The following is a 19,234-nucleotide window of genomic DNA, read 5'->3' as shown; positions in this document are numbered from 1 at the left end:
TTGTTACAGAGATTACATTACATAGGATATACAGCACAGAAACAGGCCATTTGGCCCAACCAGTCCACGTCGCTGTTTATGCTCCACTCGAGCCTCCTTCTGTCTTTCCTTATCTAACTCTATCAGTGTAACCCTCTATTCCCTTCTCCCTCATATGCTTATCTACCACCTCCTTAAATGTAGCTATACTATTCTCCACAACTGTTGAGATAAATTTTTGAACTCTATGGGAATCGAGGGATTATGGAGAGCGGGCAGGAAAGTGGAGTTGAGGTCCAAGTTCAGCCATGATCTTATTGAATGTCAGGGGGAGGCTCGGGGCGGCGTCGTATGGCCTACTGCTGCTCTTGTGTTCTTAACTACTCCCTGTGGTAGTGAGTTCCACATTCTCACCATTCTCTGGGTAAAGAAGTTCCTTCTGAATTCATAATTTGATTTCTTGGTGACTATCTTATATTGATGGCCTCTAGTTTTGCTCTTCTCCACAAGTGGAAACATACTCTCTGTGTCTACTCTATCAACATTTTTCAGAATTTGAAATACCCTGTACCTCTATACCCCTCAGCGATCCTTGGCTAGTGAAAAGCAAGGCAAGTTTCCCCCTCTTGTTCACTATCCAGTGCTTGTTGAATGAGGTACTGATGGCCCCTTCCGTGATCAAATAGCTTGCTGGCACCTAACGTTTCAGCTCACACATGAAGAATGGACACTTCGGCCAAGGTACTTGAGGACTGCCGATTACCATTTAATTATCTCCGAGCACAAATGAGGGCTATTGGTAGCAGGGGAGAGAAAACTGGGAAAAAGAAGTACAAGACGCTTCTTACACATCACTCAAATTCAGCTTTTCTTTGAAAAAAAGATGTTGTGATGCAGAACTAAAGAAAGAAAGACTTGCATTTATATAGCGTCTTTCAAACCACCGAACATCTCCAAGCGCTTTACAGCCACTGAAATATTTTTGGAATGTAGGCACTGTTGTAATGTGGGAAACACGGCGGCCAATTTGCACACAGCAAGCTCCCACAAATAGCAATGTGATAATGACCAGATAATCTGTTTTAGTGATGTTGATTGAGGGATTAATATTGACCAGGGCTTCTTTGACATAGTGCCATGGGATCTTTTACGTCCACCTGAGACAGCAGATGGGGCCTCGGTTTAACACCTCATCCAAAAGACAGCACCTCCGACAGTGCAGCACTGCCTCAGCACTGCACTTTCAGCCTAGATTTATGTGCTCAAGTTCCTGGGACTATGAACCTACAACCTCTGACTCAGAGGTGAATGTGCTACCCACCGAGCCACAGCTGACACTAAAGTGCAGATTACTTTCTTGTTGCTTGTTCTGGAGTGCTCACTCAACAGTCCACACCAGATACAATTGGGGTTTGAAAACCTTGAGCGCTCCCCCCTGCCCTTTTATTGCTGAATTCCCCATTGCCGGTGAAACAGCTGATGAAACAATAGAAGTGACAAGGATCAGACATCAAAGAGTCCTATAAATCATTAATGAATCCTAACGTTTTAAATTGCTTTTTGCAAGTGGGGGCCACGTAGTGGTTCTTAAAGCTGTGGAATATGATCGGAAGGAATATGAAAAAAGTACCTGTTACTTTGCATTAAATCCCATTTTAGTGTAATACCATACACAACAGTAAGGAAACCTCAAAACAGCTCAAGTAAGACACCAAAGAAACAGTAAAGCATAAATAACCAAAGAGATTAGTGCAGCGTGGGTGTAGCGTTTGGTACTAACTTAGAGTTGGTATAACAGCAACACTGACTTAGTATTTATAATTTAAAACAAGGTGACAGGCTTTTGCAGAATAGTTACATGACTCTATGGTAGATACAGGACACACTAGGCAAAGGGAACACTCATTCACACCTGATATTGTGTGACTCATGTAGTCAACAGTGTGTATGCTCAATAGATGGAACAAATCATTCACTTCTGGCATTGTATGGCATGTGTAAGCCCTAGTGTCAGCTCCTGTATATGCACAGTGCACACCTGAGCCTATACATTAATATCAAATTCCCCTGTTTGCTATTTTAACAGTCTCCCTGTTGGCTCAACGTCAGTGTTCTGTACAGTTCACTCGCTCTCCTTCCATTCAGAGCCAGCATTATTTCTAACATCTGTGCGTGTTATTTTAACTTTGCACAAAAATTGAATTGAGATTTCTGGAAATGGGAACCTGAAGTTGGAGCATATTGTAGTGCCCAAGGCCCATTAGGATGATAGGATATGTTTAGGCAAGTAGGATATAAAATGAGTGCATTCTATTAAATAGCTCTAATACAATTCTTTTTGGGTCATATTTTTCTTTTGACATTAATTTAAACAAAAAAAGTTGACGTGAGGATACAGGTGAACAAGACTAGTAGATTGCAGAAAGCAGTAATTGATTTTTTTTTAAGCCATCACAGCGAAACAATTTGTGTCTTATAAAGCACCTTTAACATGATAAACATCAGATGGAGCTGAAAATGGATACCGAGTGGAGAGAAGGACAAGCGGGCCCAAGAGGCAGATTTTCAGGAAGATTTTACAGAAGGCTAGAGAGGTATTCCACATTCATAGTGCGGGGCCAAGACAGTTGAAGGCTCTGTGACTGGCCTGTAGAGCTGGAGGAGGCTGCAGAGGGGCAAGACCATGAGGGACTTGTAGATGAGGAAAAGAGTTTTGGATTTGACGTCCTAGGAGACAGGGAGCCAGTGGATTTTGGTGAGGACAAGGGTGATAGAAGAGAGGGACTCGGTGTGGATATTTGGGAGGAGTTGCAGTTTATGCAGAGAGGTTGATTGGCGGTCATTAACAATTATCACGTCGTTAAAGGGTACTTACACTATTGCTTACTGGACTCAACTTTCTGTGGCGAGTTTAATGGGCAATTAATGTGCAAATGCAGCAACTTCATGGAACTCACGGGGAGCTTAAGGATGAGATGCCATTTTTGTGAGGCTAATGGCAGAATGCAACGTTCCCTATAAGCTGCCCAGCCGTGTGGCCTTGCGGCTACACAGCTCTCTCCTGCTCCCGTGCAGCCCGGAACCGGCTTTTGAAATGTTAAAGTTCGAACCGTGAATGGGCCGGCCAGCCCCTCAAAGGGGCTGCGCAGCCCCCCCCCACCCCCAAAAATCACGAGGAACTTTGGTGACGTGGCGCAGGTTGTCCAGCAACCTGTGGTGATTTGCAATTCACGGGGTTTCTCTACCTCGCTACAAGTTACTGGCCAATTTGCACTCGTGAATGACGCACGGCATTACTTTTTCAGCAAATTCAGGTCCAAGCGAGCTGCTGGGGCGGGGGATGGGAATCGAGGGTAACTGGTTGCAGAGTTTTGGGCAGAAACCACACAGGAAGGCCTTGGTCTTGCGACCGTTATGTTGAAGAAAGTTTTTGTTATCCATGCTTAGTGTCAGATAAGCAGGCAGACAGCATATTGGTAATTATGGAGTCTGTTGTGTATCTGTAAAGCATGCCCTCCCATGTTCCGCCACCAGGGAGCGCATCCCCTGAAGTCCCAAGGGATCCCAGCCCCTAAGGCCTGTTACTCACTCTGGAGTGTCTTAATAAAGACTGAGGTCACTGTTACTTTAACCTCTCTGTGTGCAGCCTCATCTGTGTTAGGATCACAATAACTGGCGACGAGCATATGAATCCAATGCAGAGATGCAGCAAACTGTGGGCATCCTGGAGAAGTTCTTGGAGGGTGAGGACTGGGAAGCCTATGTCGAACGGCTAGACCAGTACTTTGTAGCAAACGAGCTGGACGGAGAAGGAAGCACTGCAAAAAGGAGAGCGGTCCTCCTCACGGTCTGCGGGGCACCGACCTACAGCCCCATGAAGAACCTTCTGGCTCCGGTGAAATCCACAGATAAGTTGTATGAGGAGCTGTGTACACTGGTTCGGGAGCATCTTAACCTAAGGGAGAGCATGCTGATGGCGAGGTATCGGTTCTACACGTGCCAGCGATCAGAAGGTCAGGAAGTGGCGAGCTATGTCGCCGAGCTAAGGCGACTTGCAGCACAATGTGAGTTTGATGGCTACCTGGAGCAGATGCTCAGAGACTTTTTTGTACTGGGCATTGGCCATGAGACCATCCGACGAAAACTTTTGACTGTAGAGCCACCGATCCTCAGTAAGGCCATTGTGATAACACAGGCGTTTATGTCCACCAGTGATAACACCAAACAAATCTCTCAGCACACAAGTGCTATCAATGTTCATAAATTAACTGGAACTATGTTTGCGAGCAGAAATGTGCAGGGCAGAAACCACGAGTCTGCAATTGCCAGCAGGCCTCAGGTGACCCAGATGACTCAGAGTCCGCAACAAAGGATGAATGCAAGGCAATTCACACCTTGTTGGCGTTGTGGAAGCTTCCATTCAGCCTATTCATGCTGCTTCAAAGGTTATGCTTGCAAGAGCTGTGGAACAATGGGGCACCTCCAACGAGCTTGCAGATGAGCTGCAAGCTCTGCAAAACCTGCTAACCACCACGTGGCAGAGGAAGATCGATCCATGGTGGATCAAAGCAATTTTGAGCCTCAGAGAGAGGAGGCAGATGCTGAAGTACACGGGGTGCACACATTTTCGACAAAATGTCCACCTATAATGCTAAGTGTAAAATTGAATGGCTTACCCGTAGCCATGGAACTGGACACTGGCGCTAGCCAATCCATCATGAGTAAAAAGATGTTTGAAAGACTGTGATGCAGCAAGGCACTCAGACCAGCCTGAGCCCCATCCACACAAAACTAAGAACGTACACCAAAGAGCTCATCACTGTCCTGGGCAGTGCCATGGTCAAGGTCACCTACAAGGGCACGGTGCACGAACTGCCACTCTGGATTGTCCCGGGTGATGGCCCCACACTGCTTGGAAGGAGCTGGCTGGGCAAAATCCGCTGGAACTGGGATGACATCCGAGCGCTATCGCATGTCGATAAGGCCTCATGTTCCCAGGTTCTTAACAAATTTCCTTCCCTTTTTGAGCCAGGCATTGGAAACTTTTCCGGGGTGAAGGTGTGGATCCACTTGGTCCCAGAGCCATGACCCATTCACCACAAGGCGTGAGCGGTACCTCACATGATGAGGGAGAGAGTGGAAATTGAGCTGGACAAGCTGCTACGCGAGGGCATCATCTCCCCAGTGGAATTCAGCGAGTGGGCCAGCCCGATCGTTCCAGTACTCAAAAGTGATGGCACGATCAGGATTTGCGGCGATTATAAAGTAACTATTAATCGTTTCTCGCTCCAGGACCAATACCCGCTACCTAAGGCAGACGACCTATTTGTGACGCTGGCAGGAGGCAAGACGTTCACCAAGCTCGACCTGACTTCGGCCTACGTGACGCAGGAGCTGGAGGAGTCTTCGAAGGGCCTCACTTGCATCAACACGCACCAGGGACTGTTCATCCACAACAGATGCCCGTTTGGAATTTGGTCGGCTGCAGCGATCTTCCAGAGAAACATGGAGAGCCTACTCAAGTCGGTACCACGCACAGTGGTTTTTCAGGATGATATATTGATCACGGGTCGGGACACCGTCGAGCACCTACAAAACCTGGAGGAGATCCTCCAGCGACTGGATCGCGTAGGGCTGCGGCTGAAGAGGTCGAAATGTATCTTCATGGCAACAGAAGTAGAGTTTTTGGGGAGAAAGATTGTGGTGGACGGCATTCGGCCCTCAGACGCCAAGACAGAGGCGATCAGGAACACGCCCAGGCCACAGAACGTCACGGAGCTGTGGTCGTTTCTGGGACTCATCAAGTATTTTGGTAACTCCCTACTGGGGTTAAGCACCCTCTTAGAGCCCCTACATGTGTTATTGTGTAAACGTGAGAACTGGGTATGGGGAAAAAAAACAAGTAATTGCTTTTGAGAAAGTCAGAAACATTTTATGCTCCAACAAGCTGCTTGTATTGTATAACCCTTGTAAAAGACTTGTGCTAGCATGTGATGCGTCGTCGTACGGAGTCGGGTATGTATTACAAGCTAACATTGCGGGGAAGTTGCAACCTGTCGCCGATGCTTCCAGGAGCTTGTCTAAGACCGAGAGGGCCTACAGCATGATTGAGAAAGAGGCATTAGCGTGTGTGATCGGTGTAAAGAAAATGCATCAGTACCTGTTTGGCCTCAAATTTGAGCTGGAAACCGATCACAAGCCCCTCATATCCCTGTTCACTGAAAACAAGGGGATAAATACTAATGCTTCAGCCTGCATACAAAGATAGGCACTCGCGCTTTCAGCGTATAACTATACCATCCGCCACAGGGCAGGCACCGAAAACTGTGCGGATGCTCTCAGTTGGCTACCATTGCCCACCATGAGGGTGGAAATGGCACAGCCTGCAAACTTGTTGATGGTGGCTCAGCCTGTAGACTTGTTGATGGTCATGGAAGCGTTTGAAAATGATAAATCACCTGTCACGGCCCGCCAGATTAGGACTTGGACCAGTCAAGATCCTCTGCTGTCCCGAGTAAAAAACTGTGTACTGTATGGGAGCTGGACCAGCATCCCCATTGACATGCAAGAGCCAATCAAGTCATTCCAGTGGCGAAAGGACGAGCTGTCCATTCAGGCAGACTGCCTGTTGTGGGATAACCGCGTAGTGCTACCCAAAAAGGGCAGGGAGATGTTCATCTTGGATCTCCACAGCACACACCCGGGTATAGTAATGATGAAAGCGATAGCCAGATCCCACATGTGGTGGCCCGGTATCAACTCTGACTTAGAGTCCTGTGTACGGCAATGCAGCGTGTGTGCTCAGTTGAGCAATGCGCCCAGAGAGGCACCACTAAGTTTGTGGTCCTGATCCTCCAGACCATGGTCGAGGATCCATGTCGACTATGCGGGCCCGTTTCTTGGTAACATTTTCCTGGTGATGGTGGATGCTTTTTCAAAACGGATTGAATGTGAAATAATGTCGGGAAGCACTGCCACCGCCACCATTGAAAGCCTGAGGGCCAAGTTTGCCACCCACGGCCTGCCTGACATACTGGTCAGTGACAACGGGCCATGTTTCACCAGTGCTGAATTTAAAGAATTCATGACCAGCAATGCGATCAAACATGTCACCTCGGCCCCGTTTAAACCAGCCTTCAATGGGCAGGCAGAGCGGGCAGTACAAACAATCAAACAGAGTCTTAAATGAGTCACAGAAGGCTCACTTCAAACCGGCCTGTCCAGAGTACTGCTCAGCTACCGCACGAGACCCCACTCGCTCACAGGGGTGCCCCCGGCTCAGCTACTCATGAAGAGGACACATAAAACCAGACTCTCGCTGGTTCACCCCAACCTGCATGATCAGGTAGAGAGCAGGCAGCAGCAACAAAATGTAAAAGATGGTCGCGCTACTGTGTCACGGGAAATTGATCTTAATGACCCTGTGTATGTGCTAAACTATGGACATGGTCCCAAGTGGATCGCAGGCACGGTGATAGCTAAAGAAGGGAGTAAGGTGTTTGTAGTCAAACTAGACAATGGACAAATTTGCAGAAAGCACCTGGACCAAACGAGGCTGCGGTTCACAGACTGCCCTGAACAACCCACAGCAGACACCAGCTTTTTCGAGCCCACAACACACACCCAAAGGATCAACGACATCACCCCGGACCAGGAAATCGAACCCATCATGCCCAACAGCCCAGCAAGGCCTGGCTCATCCAGCAGCCCTGTAGCGCCAACAACATGGCAGCCCAGCGAGGGCACAGCCAACACACCATAACAGACATTTGTATTGAGGCGGTCCATCAGGGAAAGAAAGGCTCCCGACCGCCTCACCTTGCAAATAGTTTTCACTTTGACTTTGCGGGGGAGTGATGTTGTGTATCTGTAAAGCATGCACTCCCATGTTCCGCCACCAGGGAGCGCATCCCCTGAAGTCCCAAGGGATCCCAGCATCCCTAGGGAGCACTCTATATAAGCCGGCCCCTAAGGCCTGTTCCTCACTCTGGAGTGTCTTAATAAAGACTGAGGTGACTGTTCCTTTAACCTCCCTGTATGCAGCATCATCTGTGTTAGGATCACAATAGAGTCAAGGGTGTTTGAGATGCAGCAGGGCTGGGTGACATCAGCATACACGTAGGAGTTGACTCTGTGCCTATGAATTATGCTACCAAGGAGAGGCTTGTAGATGAGGATTAGATGGATGTAACCACGGGGCATACCTGAGGTGGCTCTGTGGTACTGAGTAGAGAAGCTAGAAATGTGCTTGTTGCATTGGGGTGGGTAACAGTAGAACCAACCAATGGAGATAGTCCACAGATGAAAAGAGTGTTGGCAGCTGTTTTGAAGGACAGGACGATGAACCTTGAGTAGAGGGAGCCATTAATCATGTTCATCGGCATTGAACCAAGGAAAGGTAGTTGTGGTGACAGGAGCTGGGCCAGGGCAATCGAAGATGCCAGAAAGAGAAACGATACTATCAGTGCATTCAATTTTGCTCCCATTCTAAAATGTGTGCAAGGAAATTTATGAAAAGCAATACTGTTCATTAAGGCCTTGTTAAAGACCTATCTTGGAAAACTTGTACAGAATTGTGTGTCTCAGAGGGTGGGGCATATAAATAAAAAGTGAGTCTGGAGCTCACGTTCAGAACTGGTATTAGTTCAAGAAGTGCAAGATCTCTCAGTACTATACGGTCCACCAACAATGCACCATAGAGTATGTTTGACAATGGATCGATTGCACTAAACATATATTTTTAAGTGTTATTTCTTATATTTTAAATCTATTTGCCATGTTTTTTTTAATTAATTCATTGAAAACTATTAGTACTATTCCTTCTTGAATAACCTTTGATAGAATATTAATTGTCATGAGATTTGTAACATGCAAATTGTTTTAAGACCCTAATTATTTTATTTGTAGTAATTGCTAGCAAATGTTTTATTTGGAATTAATAATGTTTAATGTTTCTCTGCACTAAATAATGAATTTTCAGTGCATTTTTTTTTAGCTTAATTGACTCCCAACTATTTAGAAAGGCATCCATTTAGAAAATATCAATACATGGTTTTATTCAAACATGAGTAGGGATGTACTTTATCACTTTTTATTTGTATATATATATATCTTTCTGTCTATTATCTAATTCAAACCGTTGAGTGCTTTCAGGATTTCAATGGTACTGCCCCCATTGGAGGTGCTGTGAATGTAATGTTATGGCTAAACGAGATCAAAGGACAGGACCTAACGTTACGTGACAGCTCAAATTCTCACCCAAGTACCCCTCCAATAAAAGTTGATTTCCACCTCCTTGGAAATAGCAAATCAAATAGTCAGTACTCTAAAATAATAGACGTAGTCTGAATTCGGTAGCCATCAATGTGGAGATTAAATAAACTTGCGGAATATGTTCGCAAATTTTGTAATGGTGGCTTCACAGAAAAGAACTGATCATCACCTGAATAACATCCACTGGTGTCAGATCATAAGGAACTGTGAACCAAAACAGAAGAGCGGGCGGAAGCACCGAAGATCAGCAAAGTATGCGTGCAACAGAAACAGCTGCCCAATGGCATTCTTGCTATTGAGGGAGTGCAGCGAAGGTTCACCAGACTGATTCCTGGAATGGCAGGACTGACATATGAAGAAAGATTGGATCGGCTAGGCTTATATTCACTGGAATTTAGAAGAATGAGAGGGGATCTCATAGAAACATATAAAATTCTGACGGGATTGGACAGGTTAGATACAGGAAGAATGTTCCCAATGTTGGGGAAGTCCAGAACCAGGGGTCACAGTCTAAGGGTAAGGGGTAAGCTATTTAGGACCGAGATGAGGAGAAACTTCTTCACTCAGAGAATTGTGAACCTGTGGAATTCTCTACCACAGAAAGTTGTTGAGTCCAGTTCGTTAGATATATTTAAAAGGGAGTTAGATGTGGCCCTTATGGCTAAAGGGATTAAGGGGTATGGAGAGAAAGCAGGAATGGGGTACTGAAGTTACAAAAATGATCAGCCATGATCATATTGAATGGTGGTGCAGGTTCAAAGGGCCGAATAGCCTACTCCTGTACCTATTTTGTTTCTATGCTAAAGTTGGATAATTGTTAGGTGATGGAACCGACAGGGTACAGAGCAGAATTTGGAGCCAAGTCCCCAACAGTTCCCCAAAAGGTGTAGCTCTATAGTTCTAATAAATGTGAAATCAATGAGCAATATTAATTGGAGATAAATTTCCTCAAGGGAATTCTAATTCGAGATGCAACAAATATTGCCTTGAAATTGCGGTTGGAGGCTTCCTGTGGGCAATTGCCTCCGACCTGAAACATTTCTACAAAATTACGTGGTGGTCCGGGAGGAGCGTGGGATCCTGGTGGGGAGGCCTTCTCTTCCCGCGCTGCGAAGTGTGCTCCCGTCCTTCAGGTTCCCACGGAGAAGGTGCAGTCACGTGTGACTGCTCAACCAATCAGGTACAGTATTCCACAGCTTTCTCATTAATAGCAATGAGAACTCCGTATCTACCAGTTCTCATTGCGATTAATGAGAAAAAAAAACAAACACACTAAACACATAATAAAAAATAAAAAACGCACCTCACATAATTAAAATTAATTGAAATTAAAGTTAATAAATATCTTAGAGAAGTGTTTTTTTCACGAGTTTTAAAAAAGTTTTTTTAATTATCGTTAAAAATAAAAGTAACGTAGTGGGCAGGGTTTTAAAAAATAATATGTGTTTTTAAAAATTTAATTCAATTACATTTTTGTATGTTTTTAAACTCTTACGAATGTAACAGTTGGCTATGCGCCTGCCTTTATCAGGTGCAAGAGTTATGAGGACAATTTCTGGGCAAGATATGGGTAAATCCCGCAATCTTGCCCTTGCAAATATCCTCGCTCCCGAGATGCGGAGGATCTGTCAAGCTTGACAGATCGGAAAAGCCAGTTTTCGGCTTTTGCGATGCCTTTCCGGGTCCGTAGACACTCCATATGGACCTGGGAGGCCGGAATTTCAGCGCCTATAACTCTAATTTCCCAGTGCCGCTGCTGACCAGAAATGCCAGTGTATTGTGCATCAGAAGGCAAAATACATACAAGCCTCTGTATATACTTTCACGCACAGAACTAATTTTGAGACGGTTTGTCTGAAATTCATTTTGATGTTTAGCAATATGAATGAATTTTTTCTAGTCTGGCCCACTGTAGCCTGCATTCTGTGTAAGTAAATGCAAGCAAAGCATTGAACTTAGTCAAATATTTTCAACACATTACTTGTTCTCAGGTTTCTGATATGCATTGCTTTCACCCAGTACAATCACTTGTTTTGGGATTATCAAGAAAATAGAATTTATTAGACATTACAGCTAACAATTGCAACCCCCTCCAGACAAGGATGCAAAAAAAAGCTGCAATAAATAACTTTGAAAACAAAGTATTTGAATAAACAATATTTTACCCCAAAAGAGAATATAATAATATACTATTGCTAGTATTGAATATATTTTTAACAGCAGTGCAGAGCTCATTTAAATGAAGCATTGATTATTAATAATTACAACATAACCGGACAAACGATCAATAAATATTTTGTGTGAATATTTTTTAATGTGTGGAACACCGTGACATGCTTTTGACACACTGAAGGTTACAGGTGCAATGGGACAGCCGATCACTGTTTCACAGTTTCAGTGCCCTGTGGCGTATGGTTGGTGTCCGTCAGGATGTGAAGGGGACGTAGTGCAAAAGGGTGAAATGTCAGGGTGAAATATTCTGCGATTGGCCACTGAGCAAAGTGCAGCACCAGCAAGGTGCACAGGTTGCTGGCCTATTGCCCATGGCTTTTATTGTTCAATTTAAATGGATGGAGAACTGTTGGCTGTGGTTCCGCGATTTCCTGATCGGCATTCCCTAGGAGTACAATTCTGCGCTGAGAGCACTTGCTCATGAAATCAGCCTTATAATTCCAAATAGTGAGTTCTTGTATGACAGAGTTGGTCACCGTGCAAGATTATAGGAGCGTCCTTGCACCATCTCTGCAATTATACTGGAGGTCAGTTGTCCTCTGCCATCCGGTGATGCCCTATAACTTAGTTTCTCTACTTCCTTTCAGATCCAATGCTATGCATAATACGGCAATAATTTATACATTAAATAATTATAACTATGTACACAAATGAACATGAGATAAAATTCCACCTCAATAGGAAATTAGCTATGAGATCATTCAATAATTTCAAGAGGTGTGATTTATTTCGTTTTAAATATGCTAACTATTGAATCTGCATGTTATGCATTGTACATCTATATTACAGTTAGTATTCAAATTGTATCTATAACTGTTTAGAATTAAAATTATTTTGCCTAGAACAGCACAGACATGATGGGCTGAATGGCCTCTTTCTGTGCTGTATGATTCTATGATTCTGTGAACAGCTAAACACACATTCTTTGGATTATTGCCAAACGTAACATTAAATACATAACATGGCTTATTATAGTTGAAGTGAAAAGGCACAACATAATTTTAAAGATGTGGTGGCAGAATTATATATTATCGTATTATTACTGATTTATTGTGATCACTTATAAAATGACTACGACATTCTGCTTTCAAGTTCAAACTTTGATTTTACACATTACAAGGAATTTCCTCCCATTGTTCTTGACCAGTTTCTCCATCACCATCATTAGACATTTATTGCATTGCTTACATTTATTACACATTACAGAGGAACGATGTTGAGAAATGTCACCAGCCTATAGTATAGTTTTGCAGAGTTGGACATCACAGAGTGGCCTAGTAGGAGAAGAATCCTCACACCAGGGTGAGATGTCCATGAAACTGGACATTTATACTACAACACATAGAAAAATTCTGCTAAGGCTATTATTTTCTTCAATAAAATGGGCGAGTTCTTTGAACAAAAAGCACTCTCGCTACATTTTGCTTTTCCTTTAAATGTTTGATTCATCACTTCTGGAGTGATATCTATATTTCTAACACATATTGGCTGATGGGTTGTCAAATTCTGTATTTTTTTGAACAGAGAATATTTGTTAAAAATAAATGCATTCGAAAGATTTTTCTCAGAGGAGAAAATGCAAAAACCTGATTACGTTGAGGGCGAAGTTAAAATAATATGTACTTTGTTTGGGAGAGGAGTTGGTTGTGTAGAATGAGATTTTTGTATATTTTTTCCTAAATCACTGCATGTGGGGTATACTAAGGTTCGCCAAGCAGTACATTACAGTTCAAATCTGAAGCACAGTTTAAACACTGGACTCCAGTATGTGTCTTTGGTACAGAAGCTATGCAGTTATACAACCACAATCCTGGGCACAATCTAAACCACTATATATCCTTTTGGTGATACATTGACTGTAAAACTGCACTTCTGCCAAGGAGTAATATGATCCTACAGGATAGGAGAAATACCAATATTCGTTTTGTTTCTGTGGCCTGTAACCTATGTACGGATTGTAGTCTTTGTTACCAGAGCAACTACATATCCGAGAGGAGCAGTTTTCACAAATACCAACTATTGCAAATTTTAATTTACCGTACAACCTCGTTGATTTAAATGTTATAATTCTCCTCTCTCTGGTTTAAAATCTTCCAGTTCTTTAAGCTGACTGGGAGTTCAAAACTCACTTTTCTATTTTATTTTGAATTCTCCTGTCCTGGATATAGTTGAGTATCTTGTGGCTGGCCTTGAGCAAGGCCTCGATAAGCAAAAATCTGCATTGACCTCTATTATTTTCTGTTAACCCTTTGGGATGAGAGTATCAGTCACAATCAAAAATAGCATTACTGCTTTCTATCAGTCTTACATCTCCATTTACACAACTCCACTTTGTTGTAAAAATGAACACACAGAGGAATATTTGGTCCTTGTGCCTACATTGTCCTTGAAATAGAACATCCTTAAAATTGTGATTTACGCTGATTTTGGTGGGCGTGAGGCCCTGTCTGATTCAGCGATTCTTGTCAGTTTCCAATGTAGTGTCAAGGAGTTCAAGGAACATTTTTTTGAGGAATGCTATTTCATTTCTGCCGACACATTTCTCTTCCATCTTAGATTATTTCATATCCATTATCACATTGCTCATTTCCTGAAAGGTAAATTCAATCTCCTTTATAGAAGAAACTGCAAAAGAAGCTGTTGATGACCTCAGGGCTTCTAACACTCGTACCATTTTAGGTATGAGATGGTTTAATTATCCAAAATAAAAACTCCAACATTATGCTTGACAGCGTTGTTACATTTTAATTATGGGTGTGATACATAGACTCATTTGTAATGTCGCTGTAATATTTGTGTAACTGGATGAGGTGCAGCACACCAAAGTAAACTTTATTGGATAGATTATCAGCAAAATGCGAATGCTTTCGCCCACACAGTCAACACATTGAAAGCTGCATTAGTAAAAGAAAGACTTAGTTATATAGCACCTTTCACGACCACCAGACATCTCAAAGCACTTTACAGCCAATGAAGTACTTTTGGAGTGTAGTCACTGTTGTAATGTGGGAAACGCAGCAGCCAAGTTGTGCACAGCAAGCTCCCACAAACAGCAATGTGATAATGACCAGGTAATCTGTTTTCGCTATGTCGATTGAGGGGTAAATATTGTCCAGGACACTGGGGATAACTCCCCTGCTCTTCTTCGAAATAGTACCATGGGATCTTTTACATCCACCTGAGAGGGCAGACAGGGCCTCGGTTTAACGTCTCATTTGAAAGACAGCACTCCCTCAGCACTGTACTGGGAGTGCCAGCCTAGATTTATGTGCTCAAGTCCCTGAAGTGGGACTTGAATCCACAGCCTTCTGACTCAGAGGCGAGAGTGCTGCCCACTGAGCCACAGCTGATGCTACAACGAGAGTGATATTTTCTTGCATTTAATTTTCAAGAGGTAAAAAGGCCAAAGTTCATCCTTACAGCCTTTGCCAACACTTCTAATCAATCGGCAACAATGCTCCCCATTGATAACCAAAATATAAGGTTTCCCGCTCTTGATTCCATCCATGCAACATGGCAAAGCCTTTCATTCTTGCGATGAAGAGCAACAATTCTTCCACCAATAAATAATCATGCTTTCCAAACTTGCCAAGGATGTATCCCAAGATTTACTGTATGACATAACTGATGCTATGTTACTGGTTATATTTCTGGTAGAAGATTACTGAGAAGTGCAGAATGGGAAGTGCCAAGCTTGTGCTTGGCACCTCCAACTGATGGAAAAGCCAGAGCTGAGAGTGCAACATCTTGCATTCTGCCATTCTGCGATATACTCTGATGGAGTACAGTACTATTATACTGAACCAATATGCCATTCCTACTTTTGACTCTAGGATTTTTAATAAGCGATCCATTAGTATTCAGAATTTATGACTGAAGATTAACTTTAATATAGCACAAGCTACAGTAGTGGTTGTCAAAACAGACGTGACAGGTTAATGCCCTAGCTTAACTGCACACCATATCTAAAATCAGAAATTGGGTTTACAAACTAAAAGTAATCACCCTGTGGTATAATTGGGAATAATGCTTGGTGAAGAATGATCGAAAAGAATGACTGCAGTCACAAGAGGAAGCAATCAGCATTCCGACCCTGTTGTTTTGCAATTACCTATCTCCAACTTTTGAATGTGGGATGATATGTAATATGAAAGATGGTACCAGAAATATAACCAGTAACACAGCATCAGTTATGTCATACAGTAAATCTTGGGATACATCCTTGGCAAGTTTGGAAAGCATGATTATTTATTGGTGGAAGAATTGTTGCTCTTCGTCGCAAGAATGAAAGGCTTTGCCATGTTTAATGGATGGAATCAAGAGCGGGAAGCCTTATATTTTGGTTATCAATGGGGAGCATTGCTGGCGATCGATTAGAAGTGTTGGCAAAGGCTGTAAGGGTGAACTTTGGCCTTTTTACCTCTTGAAAATTAAATGCAAGAAAATATCACTCCTTTCTGTGACCCATTTTTAAGTTGAAAACCTTTGGCCGACAGAAAGCAATTCAATATTCATGAGAACAGTTAAATTCTACTGCCACGGCAAGCCAGCTTTCAGACCATGACTGGTCGGATCTCATAATGTTAGTTTCCATTTTACTGAACGTTGATAGGAGACATCCCACTGACTTGTGACATGGTACCAGATTGTAAAGTAATGTTAACTTGTTCTGGCTAAGTAAACTGTATTGATTATCCGAAATACCAGAATGTTATTGAGGATTTTAGGTAGCTGTGTGTTTACTGCAGGCTGACCTTGCAGATCTGGCAAGACTCATTCTGAGCATCCATATTTGTTAACTTTGGCTAGTGGTTTTCCTTGTCCGTACAAATTTTTTTGCTTCAGGCAGTCAGTGTTTTGAAACAAGAATTTGATTTTTTTTTGTCTTGCTGATCTTTCTGCTGCCTCAGCAGTCAGATAAAATAAAGCTGACCAACTTCTTGGCTGAAGTTGCTCTGCTGTACAACGAATGAAGGAGAAATCAAGCTGGTGGAGTGAAAGGCGTGCTGTGGCTCACATCTGCTTCAGATGAAGTCTTTATTTTCACCAGTCTTTTATTTCCTCCTCAGAACGAGCCGAGATGTTTTAGATTATCTGAACCTCAATCTGCTAGCTTGTGATTCTATTCCAAGAATATGACCACAGTGCTGGGTTTGGTGTAATTTTCCTTGTTAAATTTAACCAATTAATGGATAATATAACATTATAATGAATAGAATTTTCCCAGTTTTTCCACCCATGGTGTCACTCACAATTTCCTAACATGGCTTCCCACAGTGTCACTATCACTACCAATGCAAAATAAATTAAAAGCTCCCCCTCACAGAAGAACTGGACATAATGTAAAGTTGACACTGCTACGTAATTCATTACGGAAATTATAGCTTCATAGATTTGTTTGGTTGTTGGATTTACACATGCCCTCTCTGCTGTAACTTCAGTTGTTCTGGGAGGGGACATGATTACATTTCCGAGTAAATAAATAGACTCAAAATGATTCTTCAAATTCTTCCGCATAATCGATTGACTAATAATGGTTGTAAAACTGTCCCCTGGCTTAGTCGTTAAATGCATCACATCGTGCAATCCAAAAAGTCGCAGGCCCCCATGCCCTGTTTGTATTGAATTAGGTGATCTCAGTTGGGGTAGCGTTAATGGTGCTACGATTGATTTCAGTATCCCCAGGGCATTAAGGGGACAAAGCAGTAAAGGTTTCTGTGCCTTATTACTTTAAAAGTGATACTCTGCTGTAAGTTACACCTTTTTTTGTCTGTCAGGTGAGGGGAGAATTTGGCTCAGCTGTTGATGCCCCCTGTTGCAGAAAAATGGGAATATTTTCTTAATGGTGAGAGACGAAGAGCTGTGGAGGAACAACGCGATTTAGGTCTCCATGTACACTAGTCACTAAAAAGCTAGGTACAAAAAGTAATCAAAAAAGGCGAATGGAATGTTGGCCTTTATCTCAAAGGGGCTGGAATATAAAAGTGATGCTTCAGCAATACAGAGCCTTGGTTAGATCCCATCTGGAGTACTGCGTTCAGTTTTACACACCAATCCATAGTCATGTGTTCATTACAATCAGGGTCTATCTATTGGCCTTGGAAGAAGTACAGTGTAGATTCACCAGAATTACACCTGGGCTCAAAGGGTTAAATTACGATGGCCCCTTGCATAAACTTGGTTTGTATTCCCTTGAGTTTGTAGGTTGAGGGGTGATCTAATTAAGGTGTTTAAAATGATAAAGGGATTCAAGGGGGTAGTTACAAGAAAACTGTTTCTATGACCTAATTGAATGGCGGAACAGACACGTGGAGCTGAATGGCCGACTCCTGTTCTGATATTTTATTTTGTTGGATAGCCTGTAGACACTCACTGCCTCGGATCACAGATGAAGAATGGCCTCTTTGGAGATGTATCAGAGGATTGATGGTGAGCATAGAACTGTACCCTACAAGAGCTAACATCTTCAGGAGAAGAGAGCAACGGAGGAGGAAGAATTGGAAGAAAACGGTTGAAGTTAGATTTTTTGCATGTCAACATGATTTAAGAAGAGCTGATTGTTAACTGCGCATTGGTTCACTAGGGCAAGTTACCAGAGAGTCCCACACATAATAGGTTCACAAGGGCGATGCACAAGATGGACCCACACCGAAGGAACTGTATCATTATAGCCATGGGTGATGGCATTGATCATGGTTTTGTGTTTATTGAGTCATGAACCAAGATTATGACTGGCAGTAGTCATCAGGATTGTCTGCTTATTTTAACATGTGCCATTATAATTATAAATAACATTACTCATAATGGCTGTGTGCTCTTCTCTGTTAGACACTTCATGACTATGAATAACAGTACCCACCATAGTCATGTGTTCATCACAACCATGTGCTCACTATGGTTATGAGCAGCAGTGCTTACAGCAAAGTAGAAAAAGATTATAGAGGAACTGTATATTATAGGTTCACAGGAGAGTTTATGATCTCTGCCACACTATGGGGGAGGCACTGAGTGCTGCCAAGCATTTGTGAGGAAAAATATCACATACAATTTCTCCAGTCCACATTCGCACACTCTCTAGCAACCAGAATGGTATTGGCAGAGATCACAGGAGAAGGTCAGCTACCAGCCCCTTCTCAACCAAGGCAAGATGCACGGCACAGGAAGATTTAAAAAAGAGGATAAAATATAAAACAGTAGCTGGTACTTACTGAACAGGTTTTGTTTCCAGTTTCGAACAGTGAGAGAATCATGTAGTCCTGGGCCATGTATGATGTGGGAAAGCCGCACTGCCCTATCTCCATTCTTTTCTTGTCCCACAGGACTTGTACACTCCTTCAGTTTTTTAACCTTTTATCTTTCATTACATCAGAATGCACTTGCTGAGAAGTTTGTTTGCTGTAGTCTAGGATTTGGAAGGCTTTTAGGCCCATTTGAAGATTTGGGAGGCTTTCTGGTCACAGAATAGTTTGGACAATGGACAAATTTGAGCATTGACTATCTTCCAGCAACATTTTCATCTCTCCTTTTAAGCAGCCAGCCAGCGGCAATAAATATTTGGATGTCAAGGGGTGCACAGTCTCATACTGCGTAGCGAGTGATATCATCTCCAGCAGCAGGATTTCTCGATGCCAATTTTTTTCTTCTCCTTTTCTCCTAAAGGCTTTGCCTCTTGCTGAGGTACAGTTCGATGGACGTGGGTCTCTCTGGTACCTTGCCCTGTCTTTTTCCGTGTGTGTGCCTAAGCTGCATT

The sequence above is a fragment of the Pristiophorus japonicus genome, chromosome 12 (assembly GCF_044704955.1).
Source record: "Pristiophorus japonicus isolate sPriJap1 chromosome 12, sPriJap1.hap1, whole genome shotgun sequence".
NCBI classification, from domain to species: Eukaryota; Metazoa; Chordata; class Chondrichthyes; family Pristiophoridae; genus Pristiophorus; species Pristiophorus japonicus.
Note: the sequence above shows the minus strand (reverse complement) of the source record.